Consider the following 9,777-nt stretch of genomic DNA (forward strand, 5'->3'; position numbering starts at 1 on the left):
AGAATATTTCAGGCTTTTTGAAGAATCTCATGGACTCTTTTTTTTTTTTTTTTTTTTTTTTTAAACCAAAAATGCTTACAGCACCTGGTATTCCCAGGCGTTCTCCCATCCAAGTACTAACCAGGCCCAACCCTGCTTAGCTTCCGAGATCAGACAAGATCGGGCGTTCTCAAAGTGGTTTGGCCGTAAGCGAAATCTGCTGCCAAAAACAGGCTATTTAAAAGGTTAGAACATTAGTGAAGTAAACTAAAAAGCTTACAGCACCTGGTATTCCCAGGCGGTCTCCCATCCAAGTACTAACCAGGCCCGACCCTGCTTAGCTTCCGAGATCAGACGAGATCGGGCGTTCTCAAAGTAGTATGGCCGTAAGCGAAATCTGCTGCCAAAAACGGGCTATTTAAAAGGTTAGAACATTAGTGAAGTAAACTAAAAAGCTTACAGCACCTGGTATTCCCAGGCGGTCTCCCATCCAAGTACTAACCAGGCCCGACCCTGCTTAGCTTCCGAGATCAGACGAGATCGGGCGTTCTCAAAGTAGTATGGCCGTAAGCGAAATCTGCTGCCAAAAATGGGCTATTTAAAAGGTTAGAACATTAGTGAAGTAAACTAAAAAGCTTACAGCACCTGGTATTCCCAGGCGGTCTCCCATCCAAGTACTAACCAGGCCCGACCCTGCTTAGCTTCCGAGATCAGACGAGATCGGGCGTTCTTTTTTTTTTTTTTTTTTTTTTTTTTTTTTGAAAATTTTCCAAATACAAAAAATATATCATAACTTTCATCACTTTCAATACATCATTTTACAATACAAGTATCAGTACAATATACTTAAGCTTAAAAAATGTTTAAAAAATGTAATATAAAAAAGTAAAAGTAAAACCAAAAAAAACAAATCACTTCCCGGTACATTCCATGCTAAATCTTTTAAAACTTTAGAAACCCTTGGAGTAAAAACAACATAAAAGCTTTGCAACATGTTTTCATACTTAAAATACAAATACAGTCCTTCAATATATCTTTCTGTTTTCCTTTTAAGAACATTCCAAACATCAAGCACCACTTTTCCTTTTTTGGCCACATTTCTTCTTTCCCATACTGCATTTTTTATCAACATTATTAACAGGTTCACAAACTTTTTACTTTGACAATTTTCCTCCCATCCAAACATCACTATCCTCTTCCATTCTATTACCTCTTCGTCCCAGTCCTCAATTAATTATTTTATCATCTTTTTGCATTTTCTGTAAAAGCCCTCCAACTCTTTACAGTATAAAAACAAGTGTAAAATTCCTTCGTCTTCGTCTTTGCATACTTTACATGTTGCATTCTGTTCCATTCCAATCTTAGTTAAAATACATTCAGTAAAAATTGCTTTGTGCCTTATAAAATACTCTAAACATTCCAGCTTGGTTTCCACTATTTTCCCCCTCATATTTCTCCATATACTTTCTTTTTTCAGATCTTTAATTCTCTGTACCCAAAAATTGTTAGCAACTGGTTCTTTAAAAACACCATCTCTAAAATAACAATAAAACCGTTTAACATTACACTCCTTAAAATTGCATAGTTTCCCTTTCAGTCTGACATAAATTTCTTTCTCTTCCTTCCATTCCTCCATGTTTTCTATTCTTTTAATCCATTCCTTCGGTATTGCGTTTTTGACAATTTCGTATTTATTTTCTATTTCTCGTTTGTTGCATTCCTCTTTTGCTTCCTCCATTGCATCCATTATAAATTGTGATGGTAAAAACCCTTCTTGAAATTCATACAAAACATCTCTTACCCTTGTTATTCCCACCTCCATCCATTTTTTGAAAAAAATCTCTTTCCCATCTCTTAAAATACTTTTGTTTAAGAACAGAGGTTGGTTTAAAATGTTTTCTCTTCCTTTCAGATTATAATCTATTACAGTTAAGAAATCCCCCCAAGCACTTAAAATTTCCTTATAGAAGTCAGGTAATCCTTCCGCCATCCAGTTTTTTGTTTTCATCCATAAAATATCCTCCCCCAAATTAAAATTCCCACATTTGTTTAAAAAATATTTCATAACTTTCTTCCATTCTGTTTCATTTTCTTCTTGCAACAATTTTTTTACTATTTTAACTCTTAAGCAGTTTTTCCTTTGTTTAATATCCATTAACCCCAACCCACCCTCTTCTAATGGTCCTAATAAAGTGTTGTATGCTATTCTCGATGGTTTACCCTCCCACAAAAAACAGAGAAAACATTTCTTCAATCTCCCTTCTACCCACAAAGGCATTTCTGTCACATATAAAACGTACCACAGCTTTGAAACCATTAAAACATTCAATACTAAAACCTTCCCTTTCAAATTTAAAGCCCTCATTCTCCAAAAATTTAACCTTCGCTCTATTCCTGTTATCAATTCCTCCCACATTTTTTCTCTTACTTGTCTCCCATCCTTTCCCATTAAAATCCCTAAAATCCTAATTTCTTCAACTTCCTTAAAATTAAAACATTCGTTGCCCCAAACTTCATATACACTGTCTTGTCCTCATTAATTTTACTTCCTGATCCTTTGCAAAATTCTTGTACATTCTTCATTACTTGTTTTACACTCTCTTTCTCTTTAACTATTATTGTTGTGTCATCCGCATATTGAAAAATTGTCCCTTCTGCTTTGCTTTCCTGTATTTGTATTCCTTTTATTTTCTCTTCTTTTCGTATTGCTAGGCCCAAAGGTTCTGCTACAAGAGAGTATAATAAAGCTGAGAGTGGACATCCTTGTCTAATTGATCTAGTTATTTTAAAACATTCCGTTAAAAACCCATTACATTTTATTTTTGTTAGAGCCCCCTTATATAAAATCTTTATCCATTTCATAAAATTCTCACCAAACCCAAACCTATTTAAAACCCCAAACAAATATGCATGCTCCACTCTATCAAAGGCCTTTTCGAAGTCTAAGCTGATCAAATATCCGTCCTCATTCTTTTCTTTTATGTACTGTATTGTGTCCCTTATACTCATCGTTATGTCTGCTATGTCTCTTCCTTTTACTGCATATGCTTGATTTGTTTTTATTATTTGTGGCATCACTTTTAACCTATTTGCTAAAATCTTTGCTAATATCTTTAAATCAGTATTTAACATTGTTATTGGCCTGTAGTTTTTTAAATCAGTTTGTTCACCTTTCCTTTTATATATTAACTTCATCAGCCCCATTCCCATTCTTTCATTCATCTCCTCCTCTTTAAAAATTTCCTTAAAAACCTCCTTTAAAATCTCGATTAAAATATCCTTAAAACGTATATAAAATTCACTTCCCAAACCATCTATCCCTGGGCTTTTCCTTTTATTTAGTTGATCTACAGTATCGCTCTTTCGATCTCCTCGTTCTTGATTTCCCCATCACATTCTTTTTTTATCTTCTTCACTTAAATTTGTTTCAATATAATTTAACAGTTTCCTTTTTTCCTCTTCTTCCACTCCTCTTGTTTTAAAAAGATCCTCATAAAAAAACTTTATCTCTTCTAGCACTTTTCCATTCCCCTCCACAATCTCTCCACTTCTCCCTTTTATTTCTTTTATTATTCCAACTTTCGCCCTTTTTTTCTCCAAGTCAAAAAAAAACTTTGTACATTTCTCCCCCTCCACCATATATTTGGACTTACTTCTTAACCTTGCCCCCTCATATTCTTTTTCTTCTATTTCTTTCAGTTTCTCCTCTATTTCTTTGATCTTTTTTATGTCTTTATTCTCATTATTTAATTATCTTTCTAACGTCTCCTTTATTTCTTTTTCTTTGTGTCTTTTACTTATTTGTAAGATTCTGCAATACTTTATTGAAAACTTTTTTACTAGATATTTTACATTCTCCCACCACATTCTTTTATCTTCTTCATACATTGCATTATCCTTCTCTTTTTCTATAATTCCTTTTATCTCTGCAACATAATCTTCATTCTTTAAAATCTCTGTATTTAAAATCCATGTACCCGGTCCCCTTTGCACATTACTCCAATCAATTTTAAAACGTAAAAACGTATGATCACTAAAATTGGTTTCTTCATAGCTGATTTTTTCAATAAAATTCTCCACATTTCTTTTACATAGCACATAATCAATTCTTGTTTTACATATAAAATGCCCCACTATTTGCTTCCTTGAATAAACCTTTTTTCCCCCATTTCTTTCCCTCCATACATCTATTAAATTATTTCCTCTCATCAATTCGTTTAATTCTTTCCTCCCTGTGTCCGATTTAAAAACCATCCCCTCTGCCATGTCTAGTTTGCTAAAAACTGTGTTAAAATCTCCCATCATTATTATTTCCTTATATTTCTTTATTACACTCCTTAAACAGTTAAAAAAATCTTTCTTTTCTTTCTCTTCTGTTGGTGCATGTACATTCACTAAAATTTATTCACGTCCTTCATAATTTACTTCCACAGCCATGCATTTCCCCATCTTATCTTTGTACACCACTTTGGTTGTATTAAAAACATCTTTTCTCATTAAAAACGCCACCCCTCTTCCACGCCTACCATCCCCATTATTATATAAAATATCCCCTTCCCATTTCTTTTTGTATTCCATCATCACACTACACTCTCTTTCCAATTTGTTTCTTGTAAAACAATGATATCTTCTCCTCTACACTTTTCTTTCACTCTTTCAAATTTTCCCATGTCCATCAGTCCCCTTGCATTAAAAGTAACACAACTTAAAACCATTAAAAGAAAGAAAAATAAATACCTAAAAACCATTATTCTCCATTTTCTCCCTCCAGGCCCTTTAACACTTCATATCTGTTTGTACTTTCATCTTGGCTCCTTGTCATAGTCTTTTTTCTTGCATTTTCCAAATTTGGTGTTACCTTTAATGATCTCCTTCTTATTTGTCCTCTCTCCCCTCTGTCTTTGTCCATATTGTCCTTGTCCATATTGTCCATTGTTATTTCTTCTTCACTTTCCATCTCTTTACTTTGATCCTTCCTTCCTTGTCCATCTTTCTCCACGACATCCCGATAACTTTTAAAACTGTCCGATGTTTCCATTGCTGTCCATTGCATGTCCTGTTCCATTGTTTGTTCTTTATCTTTCTCGTTCTCTTGTTCCCTTTCTCCTTCCTCTCTGTTGCTCGTTCCTCCTTCCATTTCTTTTTGTTGTACATTTTCTTCCTCTTGTCCTTCATCGGTTTGCCTTTCCTCCTCGTTGTTTCCTTCATGCACCTGTCCGTCCACCTGATGCTCCCTACCTCCATCCAACACTCACACTTGTTTAAAATTTCCTGACACTCCGGGCACCTGACTGCGTTACAGTCTCTTGCGAAGTGTCCCTTTTCTTCACATTTGTAGCACTTAAAATCCGGGCACTCTTTAAGCAGGTGATCTGGGCTCATGCACAGCCTACAGGTCTTCACCTGGTGACTGTGCACCACCCTAAAATACTGCGGCCCTTCCGCTGTTTCCAGCCTTGTGCTGTAGGGCAATGATGCCACCTCTTTAGGGAACCTTACTTTAAGGAACCTCGTTCCATCCTCGATTTCAGTGCCCGGGTAGCATCTCCTTTTAATTTTCGATATGGGATTAACTCCCCATCCCTCCAATTTTTCTATAATTTCTCTATCATCAAGGTAGACGGGCAGGTGCATGAAGGAAACAACATAGTCCCTATTTTGCAGTTTTTTTATTTCACAATTCACCCCTTTTATATTCAGTCCATCAATCAATTCCTCACATGTTTCCTCATTTTCCATTGTTAGTTCATACTCCTTTCCTTGTCTTGGTCTTAATGCCAGAATTTTCCCATTTCCACATTTATCCACCACTGCCTTGATAATATCCGCAGCTCTCACCTCATTAACATTCTCCACATTCACAATCAGCGTCGCCTCCTTTAAATACTTCCTTCCACCGAACTTGTCTCGAAGGTCTTGATTTTTCCCGTGTCCCGCTCGTTGTCGATAATCCAGTCTCATGTCGTTTGCCCTGCGTTTCTCTCCAGCCAGTCTCGTGTCGTTTGCCATGCTTGTTCCTCCATCCAGTCCAGTATCGTTTTCCGTGCGTGTTCCTCCTGCCAGTCCAGTATCGTTTCCCGTGCGTGATCCTCCTGCCAGTCCAGTGTCGTTTTCTGTGCGTGTTCCTCCTGCCAGTCCAGTGTCGTTTGCCATGAATCCGTCCATTTTACAAAGAAAAAGAAAAATAACCACCCTCCAGCGAGCAAAAAGCTGCTGTTAGGTGGTTTAAAAAAGTAAGAACTTAAGAACTTAAAGTAAGAAAACCTCACAAACAAACACAAAAAGAAAAAACAAAATGGAGGAGAGCCTTCCTCTCCAACTGCAGCCAACACTTCCTGTTTGCTCAATAGCGCCCTCAAAGTGGTATGGCCGTAAGCGAAATCTGCTGCCAAAAACGGGCTTTTTGAAGAACTTCATAGAATTTTTCAGGCCTTCTGAAGAAACTCTGCTCCCAAGACCGGGCATGTTGAAGAAACTCCGAGAATATATCAGGCTTTTTGAAGAATCTCATGGACTCTTTTTTTTTTTAAACCAAAAATGCTTACAGCACCTGGTATTCCCAGGCGGTCTCCCATCCAAGTACTAACCAGGCCCGACCCTGCTTAGCTTCCGAGATCAGACGAGATCGGGCGTTCTCAAAGTGGTATGGCCGTAAGCGAAATCTGCTGCCAAAAATGGGCTTTTTGAAGAAATTCATAGAATTTTTCAGGCCTTCTGAAGAAACTCTGATCCCAAGACCGGGCATGTTGAAGAAACTCAGAGAATATATCAGGCTTTTTGAAGAATCTCATGGACTCTTTTTTTTTTTAAACCAAAAATGCTTACAGCACCTGGTATTCCCAGGCGGTCTCCCATCCAAGTACTAACCAGGCCCGACCCTGCTTAGCTTCTGAGATCAGACGAGATCGGGCGTTCTCAAAGTGGTATGGCCGTAAGCGAAATCTGCTGCCAAAAATGGGCTTTTTGAAGAAATTCATAGAATTTTTCAGGCCTTCTGAAGAAACTCTGATCCCAAGACCGGGCATGTTGAAGAAACTCAGAGAATATATCAGGCTTTTTGAAGAATCTCATGGACTCTTTTTTTTTTTAAACCAAAAATGCTTACAGCACCTGGTATTCCCAGGCGGTCTCCCATCCAAGTACTAACCAGGCCCGACCCTGCTTAGCTTCCGAGATCAGACGAGATCGGGCGTTCTCAAAGTGGTATGGCCGTAAGCGAAATCTGCTGCCAAAAACGGGCTATTTAAAAGGTTAGAACATTAGTGAAGTAAACTAAAAAGCTTACAGCACCTGGTATTCCCAGGCGGTCTCCCATCCAAGTACTAACCAGGCCCGACCCTGCTTAGCTTCCGAGATTAAACGAGATCGGGCGTTCTCAAAGTGGTATGGCCGTAAGCGAAATCTGCTGCCAAAAACGGGCTTTTTGAAGAAATTCATAGAATTTTTCAGGCCTTCTGAAGAAACTCTGCTCCCAAGACCGGGCATGTTGAAGAAACTCAGAGAATATATCAGGCTTTTTGAAGAATCTCATGGACTCTTTTTTTTTTTTTTTTTTTTTTTTTTTTACCAAAAATGCTTACAGCACCTGGTATTCCCAGGCGGTCTCCCATCCAAGTACTAACCAGGCCCGACCCTGCTTAGCTTCCGAGATCAGACGAGATCGGGCGTTCTTTTTTTTTTTTTTTTTTTTTTTTTTTACCAAAAATGCTTACAGCACCTGGTATTCCCAGGCGGTCTCCCATCCAAGTACTAACCAGGCCCGACCCTGCTTAGCTTCCGAGATCAGACGAGATCGGGCTTTCTCAAAATGGTATGGCCGTAAGCGAAATCTGCTGCCAAAAACGGGCTATTTAAAAGGTTAGAACATTAGTGAAGTAAACTAAAAAGCTTACAGCACCTGGTATTCCCAAGCAAATTCCCCTCCAAGTACCTAAGCGATCGTCAGCCGTCCAATGGTTGAGCAATGCTGAGCAGAGCTGAGCAGCGATCAGCCAATGGTTGAGCAATGCTGAGCAGAGCTCAGCGCTCAACAGACCAATCATTGAGCGAGGATCGGAAAACGTCATCTAGCTGTGTGAGCGTGGCGTTATTGATGACCGATTGGACTGTTTTGTTTTTACTCTCAGGTACGTTTGGTATAATTATGTGCTAAGTAATGAATGAAACTCGATATATTTTTGGATGATTTGCCTGATATGATAATATCTCGTTAGCGCCGTACTGACACAAATTTTCTGCCACCAATTGGCTAACGTTAGGCAAGCACCGCTTGTTTACATTAAAATAGCTAGGTTTGATCTCTCTGAAATGCGTTTAAAATGCGACCAGACTATTGATTTTACATGTTGAGACCATGAAGAATGTAACGTTACTACTACTGTGTGGACGCGCCGGCGCGTTTTGCTGGATTTTCTTCACATAGTAACTGTTAGCACAATAAACTTAAATTACTCCGTCATTTATTGTCATACAGAAAAAAGAAATATGAAAAAAAGAATCTGTGATATGTCTATTTTTGTATGTGTCCACTTACAATCAAATCAAAACATTGTGCTTTTGTAAAATAAAGAAAATAAACAGGGTGTGCTCTCTTTCAATATATATGATGCCACTTGGAAATATTATAAGGAAACATGGAATTAGTTTCCATTGTTATGCTGATGACACTCAAATATATATTTCATCACGGCCGGATGAAAACGCTACATTTTCCAAATTGACAGAGTGTGTTAAAGATATAAAAGATTGGATGACGCGTAATTTTCTTTTATTAAATCCAGACAAGACAGAGGTAATACTTATCGGTTCAAAAAACCGCCCACAAAACCTCGCACAATACAACTTTAACATCATAGGATGTCCTGTTACTTTATCCTCTACAGTAAAAGACCTGGGTGTTATACTCGATTGCAACCTGTCTTTTGAAAATCATATTTCATATGTTACAAAAACAGCCTTTTTCCACCTTAGAAACATTGCTAAGCTACGTAATATGCTATCAGTTTCTGATGCAGAAAAGTTAGTTCATGCATTCATGACCTCGAGACTGGATTACTGTAATGCTTTATTAGCTGGTTGTCCTGAATCCTCAATAAACAAGCTACAGTTAGTCCAAAATGCCGCCGCTAGAGTTCTTACGAGATCAAGAAAATATGATCATATAACACCGATTTTATCATCACTGCATTGGTTACCTATAAAGTTCCGTATTAATTACAAGGTATTGCTACTGACTTATAAAGCCCTAAACGGCTTAGCTCCAGTCTATTTAACGGATCTTCTATCACCCTATAATCCATCGCGCTCTTTAAGATCACTAAATTCAAGGCTTTTGGTCATACCTAGGATATCCAGAACCACCAAATTTTTTTTTTTCTCCATTAAGGCACCTGATGGAGTTTTAGGACACCATTAGGTCACTTGATGGAGTTTTTCGGTTCCTTGCCACTGTTGCCTTTGGCTTGCTCAGTTGGGGATAGTTTGGGGATATTTAATTTAATTTTATCAATCAATAAATTCCTCTTGAAACAAACTTTGTTGTATTATTTTAATTTAATACTGTGAATCTGCTTTGATGCAATCTGTATTGTGAAAAGCGCTATACAAATAAACTTGACTTGACTTGACTTGACTCTCTGCCTCTCCAGCACGTCTATAAACTGAAACAAAACTCAGCGAATACTGAATGAATGAGCTACCAATCGCCGCTGTAATGACCTGACGATCCCTGGAAATACTTCAAAAACGTGATCAGACACTCTAGCTCACTTCTTAAAGGTAGGGTAGGTAATCCTGTTC

The 9,777-nt window shown here is 37.7% G+C and overlaps 1 long non-coding RNA gene across 1 annotated transcript; it reads right to left on the reverse strand.

The window, feature by feature from the left end:
- Positions 1–237: 237 nt before the first annotated feature.
- LOC309491824 lies at positions 238–7,885 on the reverse strand. The gene is made up of 2 exons (XR_014203336.1): positions 6,530–7,885; positions 238–624 (listed from the first exon to the last, which is right to left on the reverse strand). It is a non-coding gene; the product is annotated as an uncharacterized lncRNA (long non-coding RNA).
- Positions 7,886–9,777: the final 1,892 nt, after the last annotated feature.

This window comes from Leuciscus leuciscus (genome assembly GCF_965113295.1).
Source record: "Leuciscus leuciscus genome assembly, contig: HAP1_SCAFFOLD_607, whole genome shotgun sequence".
Classification (NCBI taxonomy): Eukaryota; Metazoa; Chordata; class Actinopteri; order Cypriniformes; family Leuciscidae; genus Leuciscus; species Leuciscus leuciscus.